Source organism: Dipodomys spectabilis, unplaced genomic scaffold, assembly GCF_019054845.1.
Source record: "Dipodomys spectabilis isolate Male_0828 unplaced genomic scaffold, ASM1905484v1 ptg000179l, whole genome shotgun sequence".
Lineage (NCBI taxonomy): Eukaryota > Metazoa > Chordata > Mammalia > Rodentia > Heteromyidae > Dipodomys > Dipodomys spectabilis.
The window spans coordinates 10,796,266-10,813,018 of NW_024870856.1; positions in this window are offsets into that span (position 1 = coordinate 10,796,266).

Below are 16,753 nucleotides of genomic sequence, written 5' to 3' on the forward strand. Positions count from 1 at the left end.
CCCAAGACAGCAAGGAATCTGACAGTGGTGTGTAGACACCTCCAAACACCCTGAGTTCATCAAAGGCAGAACGAGAGACCTCCCAAGAGGTCGGGACTCTGAGAAGGTGTGACAGTCTAGCAATGGATAACTCCATTCACATCCCACGACTAGAGTCTTCTTTCTTTACTGGAGAGTCTTCTTTATCTTTCTTTACTGGAGAGTCATACTTCTTAATAAAATTCAGATTTTTCCTAATGAGTCTAGAAATGACATGCTTCCTCCTCTCCCTTCAACTTGCCTTACAATTCTTATTTGCTTTTCCCGGTCACTCCTTCTTTTACCCTCTCTGGATATCTGGCTTTGTTTAATGTACATCTCTCTCTTTCATTGATTCATTCTGCAACCTAAGACAGCTACCATGTCAGCAGGGGACATACCTATAGCGACCAGGGCCGTACACGTGGTCTGTTACAGAGAGTAGTTTCATTACATGTAGGATAGATTTGTCGGAAAAACCAGTCCTTCTTGAGATTCTATGTGCTGCCATTGGGGGAGGTGCAAATATACTCTCAGGTGCAGGTTCTGGCTCACAAGGCCCATGACCAGGATTGAAAGCTAGGCAGGGAGCAGAGGAGCCAATGGCAGGCGCTACATGACCTGGAAACGCAGGCTGTAAATCTCCATGGCCAGAGAGCTGCACGAGCTCCAACCCAGAGCATGCACATAGACGTGTCTTCTTAGAGACTTTGGTCCCCTTAGTCCCAGCATGAATTCACTGAGGGCCTGGGCAGACCAGCACTGTCCAGAAGCAAGTGAAGATGGAGATGCCCAGGTCCCCACAGGAAGCTCGTCCCAGAGACCTGGCGCCAGCCCCAGGCCCCACGGACATGATGGCCAGCAGGCATGTGCTGACGTCCACTGCCTGGGCATCTCCTTCCACCCCTGGGCATCTTCTACCATTCCTGGGCACCTTCTACCACCCCTGGTCATCTTCTACCATTCCTGGGCATCTCCTGCCATCCCTGGCTGGGCACCTTCTACCACCCCTGGGCAGCTTCTACCATCCCTGGGCACCTTCTACCATCCCTGGGCATCTCCTGCCATCCCTGGGCACCTTCTACCATCCCTGGGCACCTTCTACCATCCCTGGGCATCTTCTACCATCCCTGGGCATCTCCTATCATCCCTGGGCATCTCCTGCCATCCCTGGGCATCTCCTTCCACCCCTGGGCATCTTCTACCATCCCTGGGCATCTCCTTCCACCCCTGGGCATCTCCTGCCATCCCTGGGCATCTTCTACCATCCCTGGACACCTTCTACCACCCTTGGGCATCTTCTACCACCCCTGGGCACCTTCTACCATCCCTGGGCATCTCCTGCCATCTCTGGGTACCTCCTGCCATCCCTGGGTACCTCCTGCCATTCCTAGGCATCTTCTACCATCCCTGGGCATCTTCTACCATCCCTGGGCATCTTCTACCATCCCTGGGCATCTCCTATCATCCCTGGGCACCACCTACCAAACGTCCATCTCTGCAGCACTGTAGCTCCTTCCCTCAGTGTGCCCCAATCAGGACCCCAACCAGAAAGGACCACTGGCCCTGCACCAGCCCCTCACCTGGGAAGAACACAGACACCTGCACCAGCCCCTCACCTGAGAAGAGGACCACAAACACCTGCACCAGCCCCTCACCTGAGAAGAAGAACACAGACACCTGCACCAGCCTCTCACCTGGGAAGAAGAACACAGACACCTGCACCAGCCCCTCACCTGAGAAGAACACAGACACCTGCACCAGCCCCTCACCCGGGAAGAAGAACACAGACACCTGCACCAGCCCCTCACCTGGGAAGAAGAACACAGACACCTGCACCAGCCCCTCACCTGAGAAGAAGAACACAGACACCTGCACCAGCCCCTCACCTGAGAAGAACACAGACACCTGCACCAGCCCCTCACCTGGGAAGAAGAACACAGACACCTGCACCAGCCCCTCACCCGGGAAGAAGAACACAGACACCTGCACCAGCCCCTCACCCGGGAAGAAGAACACAGACACCTGCACCAGCCCCTCACCCGGGAAGAAGAACACAGACACCTGCACCAGCCCCTCACCTGGGAAGAAGAACACAGACACCTGCACCAGCCCCTCACCTGGGAAGAAGAACACAGACACCTGCACCAGCCCCTCACCTGAGAAGAAGAACACAGACACCTGCACCAGCCCCTCACCTGAGAAGAAGAACACAGACACCTGCACCAGCCCCTCACCTGGGAAGAAGAACACAGACACCTGCACCAGCCCCTCACCTGAGAAGAAGAACACAGACACCTGCACCAGCCCCTCACCTGAGAAGAACACAGACACCTGCACCAGCCCCTCACCTGGGAAGAAGAACACAGACACCTGCACCAGCCCCTCACCTGGGAAGAAGAACACAGACACCTGCACCAGCCCCTCACCCGGGAAGAACACAGACACCTGCACCAGCCCCTCACCCGGGAAGAAGAACAGACACCTGCACCAGCCCCTCACCTGAGAAGAGGACCACAGACCCCTGAAGCAGCCACAGGACAGAGGAGTCATGGGAGGGAGCTCCTACTCCTAACGTCAGGATTGAAATGTAGTAGAACAGTAAGGGTCTAACTTCAATGTATCCAAAGAGTAAGTGCCCTCAGAAAATAACTTAATACACCATCACCTTACTCCTGAAAGTTAAGAAAAATGAAGGCCTTAGCCTGAAGTTGGGGAGAAATGTGTTCAGTAACTGCCTCTCTCCCCCAAAGGCTCGGCTACCCCATGCTCCGGCCTCACACACTGGACGGGTTTAAGGAGCTTTACATGAAGTGTGGTTTATATTGAATTTCTTTGTTTCTTGTTTTGAAGGTCCCCGAAGACGTGGAAACTACAAAGCATGCCTGAGTACAGGAATGCTGGAACAGATGTTATTCAGGCATCTCCCCATAATAAAGACTTCTAAGATTCCCCAATGCCCAATTATCCTAACAGCTACTCCAAGATTTTCACTCCATGCATGATAAATGCTAAACGCAGACAATATTGACTTGAATCAAACCACAATTATTTAGGACACAGGTGAAGACAATCAAAGGAGACATCTACACCACTGAACACAACCCAATAACCCAACCTTGAACTTACATAGCACTAGATAGTCAGGTAATAACTACACAGGAAGACGTTCTCTATGGGAAAGGATCTAATATGATCTTCATTTCTGAATCAAGATGATGAACAGTGGCCATTTGTTTTAAAGCCAGCACCTTCTATTCTACCTCTTGTAGTGAGAAGTTAGTGACGTGTACTTGGGGAAGAAGGGTGTGATGTTAGATGACTGCTCTGTTTTTAAAGCATGGGTCAAGGATAATCAGAATGATAGTCACAAACTGGAGTAATGGGTTTTGCTTTTCTACAGTAAAAGTACAAACTGAATCTACAAATGAAGCTTTAGATAAACCCCAGCATAGAAAGGTTTTACATAAAACAGATGGCAGATATGTGTGCTGAGGTATTTCTTCACTTTCTCCCTAATGCCCTTCCTCTGCTTGCACGTCATTGGATACCTTGCTGATAATATAAAGTTTCAGTGAAAGAACTTGCAAGACCAGGAGAGGACCTTTCTAAGAATTTGATATGTTCCCATCCAAAGCAAATATCTTTCCACTGTGTTCGAATAATACATAAGCTCTAAAAGAGAGGCACCCTTTAAACCAGAAAAGCTGGTGTGAGGGTTGACAAGAGAGGAGACATCTCAAATGCAGGTGCCTTTCTACCTCTTCTGCCAAGAATATTGACAAGGAGAGAAGCATTTTCGGTTGACGATAGGTCTTTGGGTTTATAAATCCAGCTACACTTGATTTCTTTTTTATTCAAATGTCTTCATTATAACATGTTTGGAATACAGTTAACATTTGCACTCCTGAGCTCACTACCACTACCGTTTAACACACATTAATATTTACCATATTGCATCCAAAGTCTTTATTTTGCAAAGACATAAAACTTGGAAGAACTTTCAATGGCACCATGGAGATTTCTCCAAACCTCTGTACATTGTGCTAATTCATGCTGCTTCCCATGCTGTCTGGGGATAAAATTCTTCTCCCAGTCACCTCATAGCCATTCACCTCATAGCTGTTCACCCAATCATAGTCCTCTGTGTACCTGTTCATCCAATCATAGCCCATTGTGTACCCTGCTTACCCAATCATAACCCTCTGTGTACCCTGCTCACCCAATCATAGTCCTCTGTGTACCTGTTCATCCAATCATAGCCCATTGTGTACCCTGCTTACCCAATCATAACCCTCTGTGTACCCTGCTTACCCAATCATAGCCCATTGTGTACCCTGCTTACCCAATCATAGCCCATTGTGTACCCTGCTTACCCAATCATAGCCCTCCACGTACTCTGCTCACCTAATCATATCTCTTCATGTATCCTGCTCATCCAATCATAGCCCTTCATGGACCCTGATGGCCCAATGATGGTCCCCTCTATGGTAATAACAGATAAAGCAGCTGACCACAGACCCAAGCTGCAATTTCAACAAAACCTATAGAAAAATAGCCAAAGACTGCATTTCTAGGATCCTCAAAGCCTACCTAAGGAAGACTTGAACTGATTAAAAGGCTTAGAATGTCACTAGTGAAAATAATCACAAAGTAAAATCTGCCTCCTACAGCAACCCAGCTCTGGAATTACAAAACCAAAATTTGTCCTGGAGATAATGTCATTAATCTCCTGAGCTGCAGGTGTGGACATGGCCCCTGCCCCTTGACCCACAGAAATACAGCAGGAAGTCCTGCAATCATCTTGGAGATAGAATATTTAGCATAGTAATGTTCACCTTGCTAAGAAGGAACCTCACCTCACCAGTTCTGGGAAATGGGTAAAGAGAAGTGAAAATTAGTATTGTGTTATTATCTTCTCTACTGGGTTTTCCAGCTGTGGAGGCTTAGCAGTGTGGAGGAGAAGGGATCTAAGCAAAGGATATGATATGATTCCTCAATCCTTTCTGTGCCTGGAATTTCACTATAACTGCTGGGTGAAGAGAGGGATGGCTTGTTCCAATATCTATGAGATTGTAGGTGTTCAGTATTTATTAAATCAATGCAGCCTTGAAATTTTGTTTTCCTGTTCCCTTTTAGTTCCTCCTATTACAGCAGTCAAATTAGCTGCATTTAGTGTCTCATAACGGTAATTCGAGTTCCTCCAGAGGTGGAACTTGGAGGATTTCAGTTCAAGACTCATCTTCCTAAAAAAGTCTATGACACACCATCTGAATCAATAAAAGCTGGGCCCAGTGCTCTGTACCTGCCAAGCCAGCAACATGGGAAACAGACATTAGCAGGTCTTCCCGGCCCAGGCCAGCCTGGGCACAAACATGAGCTCTGTTCACAGAATAACTGAAGCTGAGCACTGGTGGGTTGCGCCTGTCATCCCAGCTACTCAGGAGGCTGAGTTCTGAAGATCATGGCTCAAAGCCAGCCTGCGTAGGAAGTCTGTCAGACTCTTACATCCAATTAATCACCAGAAAGCTGAACGTGGAGCTGTGGCTGAAGGTGGTAGAGCACTAGCCTTGAGTGAAAAGAGCTCAGGGACAGCGCCCAGGCCCCTGTTCAAACCCAATGACTGACAAAAAAATTAATAAAAAATAAAATAAATGAAGCAAAAACATGGCTGGAGATGTTCAACTGGTACAGTGTCTGCTGAGCAAGGACACAGCCCCGAGTTCACCCCCAGTTCCAAAACAGAAAAGGTTATAAATACATACCAATACAAAAAACCCAGAAGGCACAGAAATGGATATAAAAAATAAAAAGTGTTATTTTTTTCTTATTTAATGGTACGAGAGATGGAACTCAGAGCAACACTCCCCTCTCCACTATCCAGCCCTGCCTCCGTTGACCTAGCCACCCACCTACCAACACCTTGAGCCACCATGACCTGGGACCCACAGAGACAGTCACTCATTTGTGAATGCCAATTTTCAGTAAAATCACAGAGGTGTGTGTCTGACCATTGGTATTTCCCCGGACTGCAAAGAGGTCCTCACATCCATTTCAGCGCACTATATATATGTGGAGAGAGAGAGGGAGACGGGGGGGGGGGGGGAGACAGAGAGAGGGAGAGAGAGAGACAGAGAGAGGGGGAGAGAGAGAGGGAGAGAGACAGAGAAGGAGAGGGAGAGAGACAGAGAGGGAGAGGGAGAGCAAGAGAGAGATGGAGAGAGACACAGAGAGAGAGATTTCTAGAACAATATTGGTTGTCACAGAAATTAGAACGCACTAAGCATGAATTGACAAGAGACCTTCCTGGCTGAACGTGGCCGTGGTTTCCCTCTTCAACAGCAGCGCCCTGAGCCCCAGCTGCTGCCCCAGCACCCTGCAGCGCCCCGTCTCTCCCAGCTGTGGCCAGGATGACCCCATTCCTACCGCCCCTGCGGGTGCTCCAGAACTACCACCAGGACGCGGAGGGAGGCCGCCGTCAATTGACCGGCCTGGAGCTCTTCCTGTCCTGTGCCTACCTGCCGTGCCTTACTACTTTGACTGACAGGAGGTGGCTTTGAAGACCTCTGCAGAACATTTTCTTCACCCATCCCATGAGGAGAGGGACCATGCAGAGAAACCGACGACACTGCAGAACCAGCAATTTCCTGCAGGGTATCAAGAAGCCAGACCACGTGGACCAGGAAAGCGGCTGAATGCAGTGGAGCAGGCATTGCACTTGGGAACACCGTGCGAGTCAGTCGCTACCAGAGCTGCACAAACCAGCCTTGGGCAGAAATGACACCCACCGGTGTGACTCGTTACCTGACTGAGCCGGCGAAGTCCATCCAAGAACTGGGTGACTATGTCACCAACTTGCACGTGACGGGGGAGCCCCTGAATCTGGCGTGGCAGAAGAGCTCTTTGACAACCCCCTCCCCCTCCCCTGGGACACAGTGACACCACGAGCTAAGCCTCAGGCTGGTCCCCGAGTCTATGCATGACTTCTGTCCACTGAGGCACAGCATGAGTGCTGGGCTACCATCACCTTTCCTGTAAGTTGTACTGGAATATCCGAAGTTCTTTTCATTTGTACCATTCCTTCAAATAAAGAAATCTGGTGCCTTAAAAAAAAAGAGAGAGAGAGAGCACAGTGCATGAAACTGATTTAAGAACACATGCGCTACCACGGGCTCACAGCTCAGAGGCAGGGCAGGAAGAAAACGTGCAAGTCACAGAGCACAAAAGCAAGAGGCGTCTTGTGCATGAGTTCAGTCTCAAGTAATAAAAATGAGACCTCTGTGGCTGAACTTCCGGAACAAGAGGAGCCATGGGCCCAAGAAGGGGGGAGGAGAGTCACAGAGGCTGGCAGCACTGGTGTTTCCACTGCTAACACGGCAGCGTGGCTTCGATTCGTTTGTTCCCATTCAGTTGTATTATATGCACTTTGGGGACCCTATGTTACATTTGATTAATAAGTGAGTAATAAAGGTATCAGTTATTATTAATACAATGCTCAATGCTTCACTGTAAAAACAAGAAGACAGAAGAAAAATAATTAGAAACTATATATTTTTTATTTATTTATTTATTTTTTGGTTGTGGAGCTTGAACTCTGAGCTTGGGTGCTGTCCCTCAGCTCTTCAGCTCAAGGTGAGCGCTCTACTGCTTGAGTTACAGCACCATTTCCGGTTTTCTAGTGGTTTATTTGAGATGAGTCTCATAGACTTTCCTGCCTGGGCTGCCTTTGAACCATGATCCCCAGATCTCAGCCTCCTGCGTAGCTAGGATTACAGGCGTGAGCCACTGACACCTGGCTTAAAAACTATATTTTTAATTGTACTTCATTGTAAAGATGTTGTACAGAGGCGTTACAGTTCCATGAGAAAGGCAACGAGTACATTTCTTGAGGAGAATTGCTACCCCTTCCCTTGTTGTTCTCCCACTATCCCTTCCCTTAAGATGTTCAGAACTAAAGCAGAAAAGCATAGCAAATTCACTGGAGAGCATTGAAAATGGGTTGTTCAGGGGCCAACAGGGCTGGAGAGAAGCCCTGGTGATGAGCAGAGGGCTCTGAGGAGCTGAGCAAAGTCTGAAGAGGAGATGGCTATCCTGGGCTGCCTCCTTGCCGTCTGCAGAGACAGCTCCAGGGCCAGAGGAAGGAAGGGCTCCTCTTCTGGCCAGGCCAGGGAGAAAGCCTCCTCATGGAGCGCTCTGTCCCTGTTGCAGACCAACAGCCTGGAGGTGATAGACAGCCTTACCCAGTTAAAATGTCAGTGTCTGGGGGCGCGCAGGGGACGCAGGGAGGCTCGGCTGAGTGGGACACATCATTCCAGCACTTCCCCGGGTTTGTGAACCTCATGACATTTTGTTAGCAAAGCTTTTCCCCAAGCAGCCTGAGTGGAGGTCGTGGCGGGGTTTAGACACATCTCCAGGGTGCACGGGGCTGACTATTTATGGGTGGATATAGCAGAGCCCGGTGGAATCCTGGTCTAATCTTCCTGCCCTGAACTTCTTTCTGTGACCTGAGGGCACATGGTGGAAATCTATTAAAAGAGCTCCTGATGATAAAAAAAAGAAGTTGACATTTCACTTGGTCAAAATTGAAACCCAGTGAGAAAAGCCTCCATCTCTGACTGGCGCGATTTACACAGCAGCGCAGGGCAGCTAGGCAGGCAGGGCCCATGGATAGGGACGCGGCTTTCCCTCCGCCCGCACGAGGCAAACCGGGCCGGGGAGCTGCGGACAGCAGAGTCTGTGTCACCCGCACTGAGACACAAAGGAAAGCTCCACCGCTGGACACATGAATGCCACCAACGTTCGTAGGCCATGTGTGTGACCAGAAGTCTGGACGACCCCAGAGCCTCACACTTAGAAAATGCACAGGTGAACATCCATGACCCACACGCTTAGAAAGGACAACCTCACGGAGCTGTGTGCGTGGTATTTTCCATGATGCCAATGTTTCATTTCCACTCATCCTGTGAAGGGAGCAACGCCTGTCTCCCCTCATCACTGGAAGGGAGAGGCAGTGGCAGGCATCCGCTGCCTTTGGCCTAGACGCCCCTGGCATGAATTGGGATAGGCCGAGGGGAGGAAGGGCCAGCGGAGCCTTGAGCCCACCCTGTGGGGAGTGTCACCTGACCCCGCGGGCCCTGGTGATGAATGAGCCGGCCGGCTTCCTGGACGCTAAGAACAGCTGTCCAAGAGACGGACTCTGCCTCTGTGATACCAGAGGGAAGTGGAGATCCCAGATTCTCCCAATCTCACACACACACACACACACACACACACACACACACACAAAGTGTGGAGGGAAGGGCAGTCAACGAGGTGACCCCGGATCCAGCTGTGGTATAACGGGAGGGGTTTGTGGTGATCAGCAGCTGACCTTAGGGCAACTCGGGACCCTCACCCGGCAGAGTGCTGGAAGGGTCTTCACAAGGTCTCTATCTTGCAGTTTTAAGTACATGAGATGCAACCAGTGTGCGTGGAGCCTTCAGCAGGAGTTTGTCTCTCAAGGCCGGGCTGAGGAGGCAGAGGGCAGCTGGCCAGAAGTTTCTGTGTCTCTAGAGAGAGAACTCCTACCACCAGCCGACCGCTAACCACCACCAAGGAGGAGGCGCCGCACCACCGGAGGTGCTAGGAAGGCCTGAGGCTGGCGATGTCTTCCAGGGTGAGTGGGGAAGGGGTCTGCTTCGGCATGCTTTCTCTATAGCCGACCTCAATTCTGTGCATGACAAGGGGGAGTACATGTAAGGCATACAGGAGAAAAGGAGGCTCCCATGGATGGGTACGAATAAGACTCTGCAGCCGTAAGCACTTTTGATGTATTATATAGAGCCTTCCGCAGTGACTGGTGCTGCTGGTCTCACCATGGCTCTGCCTCGGCCTTCCAGACTGCAGTACCATCAGTTCACAACACTTCCGGTCCTGAAGACTCTCACCAACTTCCCTTCATCCCAGGGAACCAACACAGTTGAGATACAGCGACAGAAGCAGCCACGTCCATGTTGCTTTCGTTTTGTTTTTGAAATCCTACATGATTAAACTGCTAACACTTGTTAACATTTATGGACTTGGTCCATGACTCGGACCCAATGCGTAGATAAGCAGCTACCATCAATCTCATAGGAAGGCACCACTGGCCCATTTTACAGGTCAAAGGACTGACCCCAAGAGCTGACGGTCCGTGCCACTCGGCACCTGGCAGCACATGGTGAGCTGGCGCCAGCATGCAGGCGTGCACAGTCCGCCCTGGCCTGCATATATGATCATGCGTGTAATGCTGCAACACAGGCCTGAAGCGAACCTCACTGCCTCTCACAAGAATTGCTTGTGATCAGTTAAAACAGGAATCATAGTAAGCACCCCTCTCCCGAGCATGGCAGGTCAACTTGAGTCAACTTGAAACTGAAACAATTGTCATTCATTAACCCAAGTGAGCCTAAAACAACTCTTGCTCTGCCAGAATTAACTTGGAAAAGAAAGCATTTATGAAGATCCTCAGACCGTTTCTAAGCTTCTTGGGTTACCCAAACAGGAAAGAAAATAAAGTTTAAAAGGAAAACTAACACAAGTTTCCTGGAAGCACTAAAATGCAAAATAATTCTCCTGCCCCCAAGCCCTGCTCATTGGACGTGTTGTTGACTCTCTCTTTGTGTCAACAGACTTGAGTCCAATTAAAAAGCCATCAGCCAGCCACCCACGGAGCATGCAGACTCACAGACATGAGGAGGAATGGGCCTTCACCAGCTTTGACCCAGAAAGCACAAGACCTGGGAGCAAGGAGAGAGCAGAACGAGAAGGAACAGGATCTTCAGAGAGTCCTCCTCCTTCCTCCTTCTCAAGGTTAGCCCCAACCTCCTCTGAGCAAGCGAGGACTGAAGAACTGCTCGCATGTGTCCTTACAAGCCTCAGACACGGCATTTATGGCTCTAACCACCGAGAGGGAAATGAGGCCCAGGACTTTTCGTTGTCTGGAGTGGTGGGCCAGGATTTCGGCCAGAGGCCAGCTCCTTTCTTCTGCTTTGTTGCTCCATTTCTGAGAATGCTCATCTATAGGCAAAAGCCATACCCTAACATTTAGTTTACATATATCTTCAAATGTTCAACATTCTTAATCGTAGAAGACATGCAAATCAAAATAATATGCAGATTTCATCTCACCTCAGTCATCAAGAAAAAGCCAACAACAAAGGCTGGCAAGGATGCAGGAAGAAAAAGAATCCTTGTGCACTGTTGGTGGCGAGGTAAACTAGTACAAACCATTATGGAAGTCAGTCTGGAGGTTCCTGGAGAAACTGGAGATGGAGAACCAGGCAGAGCTGCTCTTTCACTCAAGCATATACCCAAAGGAATGTAGGTGAGCGCACAGAAGACACACCTACATGCCCACATTCATAGTGGCACTATTCACACTAGCTAAGCTGTGGAATCACTCTAAGTGAAAAAAATATGGTACATATATACAATGGAGTATATTTTGAGCAATCAAGAAGAATGAATTACGCAACTTGCGGGAAAATAAATGGATCTAGAGGTCATCGTGTTAAGCAAGATAAACCAAGTTCAGAAAGGCAAATAAATATTGCATGTTTTCACTCATAGGCAGACTCTAGACGTAAAACTATAATAATAATATATTGTGATTGACATGCTTGTCAGCAGTTCTTTTGGCAGGCAGTCAGTCAGTGGAGGAGGAGGACAGGAAGGAGTGAGGGAGGGTATAATAGAACCACATTTTCTATAGGGACAAAAATAGCACAATGAGACCCACCAAAATCTGCAAAAGGAGCAGCAAGAAGGAGGAGTTAGAAAAGGGTAATATTGAAGTACATTATACGCACACTGTAAATATCACAAAAATTTCTTTGCATAAAATGTAAATATAATTTTCATATGACATCTAATATATACATTAAAAAGTTGAAAATCTAATTTTCAAGTTGACTATGCATATATGTCATCTTTCATTTTCCAAGGTACAAATTGCTTGACTGGCAGATCCGAAACTCACCTGGTTCTTATTTTCCCACTCCTGCTCTCAAGACAGAAAGAATTCATGAGGCACCTGGTTTGCAGGTCTGGAAACACTTGAAAGCAGGAGAGGCCTCTGCCCGCGGCACCCTGATGGATTAAGTGATCAGGAGAGAGCAGTGGCTGCTCCAGGAGGGAGACGGGCCCGTCGTGGGGAGCTCGCTGGACAGGCCAGCAGTGGACTCCCTGCGTCCACCATGGGTTCACCACGGGGGCCCAGCGCATGAACGATGTGAGGCCGGCCATCCAGCTGAAGCTCTGAGAAGGTGTGTGGAAATGCATCTCTTGTGAAAACAGAGAGCAGCCGGGAGCGGCTGCAGCCTTGCTCTGGACCTCAGCCCTCGTCACCTCCTCACAGGCCACTCAAAGCGGCCCCTGCCCCGCCCTCCTTGGCTATCACTTAGTCCATGGAGCACTTCCTATTTAAAACACTCCACTAACCTCTTAAAAACATTCAGATCTCCTGTTCCTGGAGTCAGCCCTCTGGGATTGTGATGATAACCTGTGGGCCAGCTCACAGATGGAATGCGTTTAGGGACTGCACACGGTGATCAGGAACAGAGAGAACCATCTGCAGTAACGGCGAACGTTTGCCCCACCGGACAAATCGCCCCCAGCAGCACAAAGGGTTTCTGTGGGAAAAAATCCAGCTACATCTAGAATCCATTGAGGGGAACGAGCAGACTGAGACCTCCAGGCTAAGTGAATATTGGAATTGCTTGATTGGATCAATTAAAGAAATTTGTGAGCTGAGTGTTTTATGGAGAGGACAGGTGTCCATCAGAGGATGTGTAGCTTCATAAGGCAAGAGGAGTGTATGTCTAGTGACCCAGCCATAGTACAGCACAGTGATCAGAAACCCCCCAAGAGCAGAGCCTCTATGTTCTCTTCACAAATTCAGGATAAAGAGTTAAGGTGGTAGAAAGTCTGATTCCTCTGATTTGACCACCTGACTACATACATCAATCAAGCATCACATTGTACACTGTAAATATTAAGAATCATAAAAAATATTTTAAGATGTCTGATAAAACAAAAAAGAAATAGGAAGAGGGGAAAAAGCCAATGGGATAGTTGAGCGCATCAACATGGCCAGCAATTGTTGGAGCAGAAGAAAACTCCAGCTCCGGTGTGTATGCTTGCTCCTGTGAGTGATCCGCTTGGTAAAAAGGTCCACGATAATGAATGCTCACCACTAGGAAGACTTATACGTCAAGTTCACTTGGCTCACAAAGGCATTTGTTGGGTGTAAATCACTGGGACAAATGTGTCCAGCAGATCTGGTTCTGATTTTCTTTATCATAATTCATGGTGTAAGTATGCAGGAATCTCTCCTACACTGCTCATCTGCTCACGCTCCAGATGTGCAAGCAGGCCCAGTGTGAGCAAGTGTGGGCCTGAGTGGAAGGCAGCATGAGACTGGAGGGCCAGCCTCCATCCTCATTAGCCTCCATCTCCACCTGTAATGTGCACAACTTGAGTCGTAAACGCTGTTCTCGTCAGTCTGTAGAGAACTTGCTTCCTTTCCGCAGGTCCACCTCTGTGGGCCCACTGAGTTTTCTTGTGACTTTCTTAAGTTACTAGACACGCTGGACTCCTGCTATACTTGTGACAGTGGGCAGGTTCCATGTGTGCTGCATAGTCACTGGGTTTTAGATCTGGGACTTCTCAGGTTCTGTCTCTGAAACTCCTAGATGGCTAAGTCCTGGAGGGCGTATCCGAGAGGAGTGTGATCCTCCCTGTCGAACAGCTGCTGTGGTCAGTGGCTGCTGAACTGCGGAGAACTTATCTGGAGAGAAGAGCCACCTGCTGAGGATCTGCATGTGTGTGCATTCTCCACTCTTGCCGCCTCCTCTATCTGGGATGGATCCTTGCTGGCTCACAGGGCAAAGGCAGCATGATGCACCCTTCAGCCCCCACTGCCCTGTCCTTCAGCGGGCACAGGGAGCTTCGCAGATACATCCACTGCAAACAGCAAACCATTCTCCCTCCCTTGAAGATCCAAAGTCAGAAGTTGGGACAACGACCATCTCAGAGCCACGGTCCCTCTCAGAGATGAGGATGTGCCCCCACAGGAGTCTCCTCCGCCCCACATGAGCACACGTGCACACATACACACACACACACACACACACACACACACACACACGGCTCATTTTATAGTTTAGAGACAAAGACACACGGTGAGTACCACAAGACAGTGTCGGTGATGGGGACAGACCGAGTCCTGAGAAGCAAAGCACCAGATGGGGCCTCGAGCCCACCGCACCGCTCGCCAGCTGCCGGAGCTGGAGAAGATTTCTCTAGAAATCCACCTGAGTAGGCTGTGGATGCTTCAGTTTTCTGCCCGGAAGTGAAGGTCAAAACCACTCCTGCACAACTGCTCTAAGGTTTTCACGAATGCAAATGCAAAAGTGCTCTCAAGCAGTAGGTGTTTACTGAGCAACCCCTGGTCTGCCTGAATGTACAGCCTTCCCACCCCATGACCTTGAAGGTCTGTTCTGCCCATTCCACCTGGTGCCTGCTGGCCTGCTGGAGTTCCTATTTCCCTACCTGTAAATTCTGGAAGGCAGGAAACAATGGCTATGCCTTGGGATTTAAGAGATGCTACAGGGAAACAGCACATGGCTGAACTAGGGTTGACATTTAGTGAATGACAGCTGCAAGCATCTTCTTTCTTCGAAGGAAAATTCCATTCAAGATGAATTTGGGGAAATGTTTCATTTTTTATGCATTGTGGAATAAGCCAACGACACTCACCACTATGGGCCCTCAGGTGGATGAGGGGTTCTGTGAGAATTCATCAGCTCAGAGAGCGCGACCAGCCACACCAGGCTCCAAGAAGACCCAGCTGACCTCGCAGTACAGCCTTGCAGATTTATGTGTTCTTGCCAACGAAATCAAACCATGGGATAGGCTTTAAACTAAGGCACGATGAAGGAAGAAGTGCTTTGCCAGGGTCATGACGATGGTGTGTACTTTCCTGAGGACCTTCTTGACAGCGCTAACATCATAGAGAGCATGTGTTGCCTTCAAATGGGCAGAAGGAAATTCAACAAGCAAATTAGGCATCGAGGAGGAAGGCATAAACAGAGCTGGATTATATTTCAATTGTACTTTGGTTTCTTAAGCAAAGGAACCCCACCTACCCCCACCCTGCATCCCCTTGCTATTATCTGGAATGAGCCACAATCGGTAGGATTGGTCTGATCGAATGCTAGTGTTTTCCGATTGAACCAATACTTCCCAGAGAAGCCAGTTATTGAGAGGACTCAGCAGCCCCCCTCCTGCAGAACGGGGAGAGCAGCCCGCTTTAATCCTCTCCTGACTGGCAGCCCCCCCAAAGCTCTAAATAATTTAACAAAAGACTAAACTTCTAACAGCAGAGGAGAGACGTGCAGACGGAGCCTTCAAACAGGTTAGCAACCCCAGAATGCAGCTGACACCACGGCCCTCCCCCACGAGCCCCACCGAGCAGCCCACACCCGTCTCTGTCCCCCCATGCCCCATTTCTCTCCCTCTCTTGAACCCTTTCTGTTGGAAACAACAATCCCAGGGGTGTCTGAATGCTCCTGTCGGGGGTTGGTTTATAATTTGAGATATTAAAGCTGAAAGGAAGCAAGAGAAGAGAAGCCAAAAGGTTCCTGGGCCTCCCCTGTTAGACTTGGAAGTCGGTGTGGACCACAGGGGGCCATGGGGCTCCAGGCCATGCGAGAGCAGGCGGGTGGGGGGAGGGGACGCTGCTCAGCCAGCCCTGGCCAGCACATGGTCCCTATCCCTGCGATCCAGCTCAGGCACTCCCTGCCACCACCCTCTCCCCACAGGCAGCCCTGTGGGTCTCACACCACTTCCTTCTCATGGTCTGAGCTGTATAGAGTGGGTCGTGGCTCTGTCCTCGTGGTCTGCGCTGTGTGGAGTGGGTCGTGGCTCTGTCCTCTGTGCTGTGTGGAGTGGGTCGTGGCTCTGTCCTCTTGTGGTCTGCACTGTGTGGAGTGGGTCGTGGCTCTGTCCTCTTGTGGTCTGCACTGTGTGGAGTGTGTCGTGGCTCTGTCCTCTCGTGGTCTGTGCTGTGTGGAGTGGGTTCTGGCTCTGTCCTCTCATGGTCTGCGCTGTGTGGAGTGGGTCGTGGCTCTGTCCTCTCGTGGTCTGTGCTGTGTGGAGTGGGTCATGGCTCTGTCCTCTTGTGGTCTGTGCTGTGTGGAGTGGATCGAGGCTCTGTCCTCTCTTGGTCTGCGCTGTGTGGAGTGGATCGAGGCTCTGTCCTCTCGTGGTCTGCGCTGTGTGGAGTGGGTCGAGGCTCTGTCCTCTCGTGGTCTGCGCTGTGTGGAGTTTGTCGTGGCTCTGTCCTCTGCGCTGTGTGGAGTGGGTCGTGGCTCTGTCTTCGTGGTCTGTGCTGTGTGGAGTGGGTCGTGGCTCTGTCCTCTCGTGGTCTGTGCTGTGTGGAGTGGGTCCTGGCTCTGTCCTCTCGTGGTCTGTGCTGTGTGGAGTGGGTCGTGGCTCTGTCCTCGTGGTCTGCGCTGTGTGGAGTGGGTCGTGGCTCTGTCCTCGTGGTCTGTGCTGTGTGGAGTGGGTCGTGGCTCTGTCCTCGTGGTCTGTGCTGTGTGGAATGGGTCGTGGCTCTGTCCTCTCGTGGTCTGCACTGTGAGTGGGTCATGGCTCTGTCCTCGTGGTCTGCGCTGTGTGGAGTGGGTCGTGGCTCTGTCCTCTCGTGGTCTGT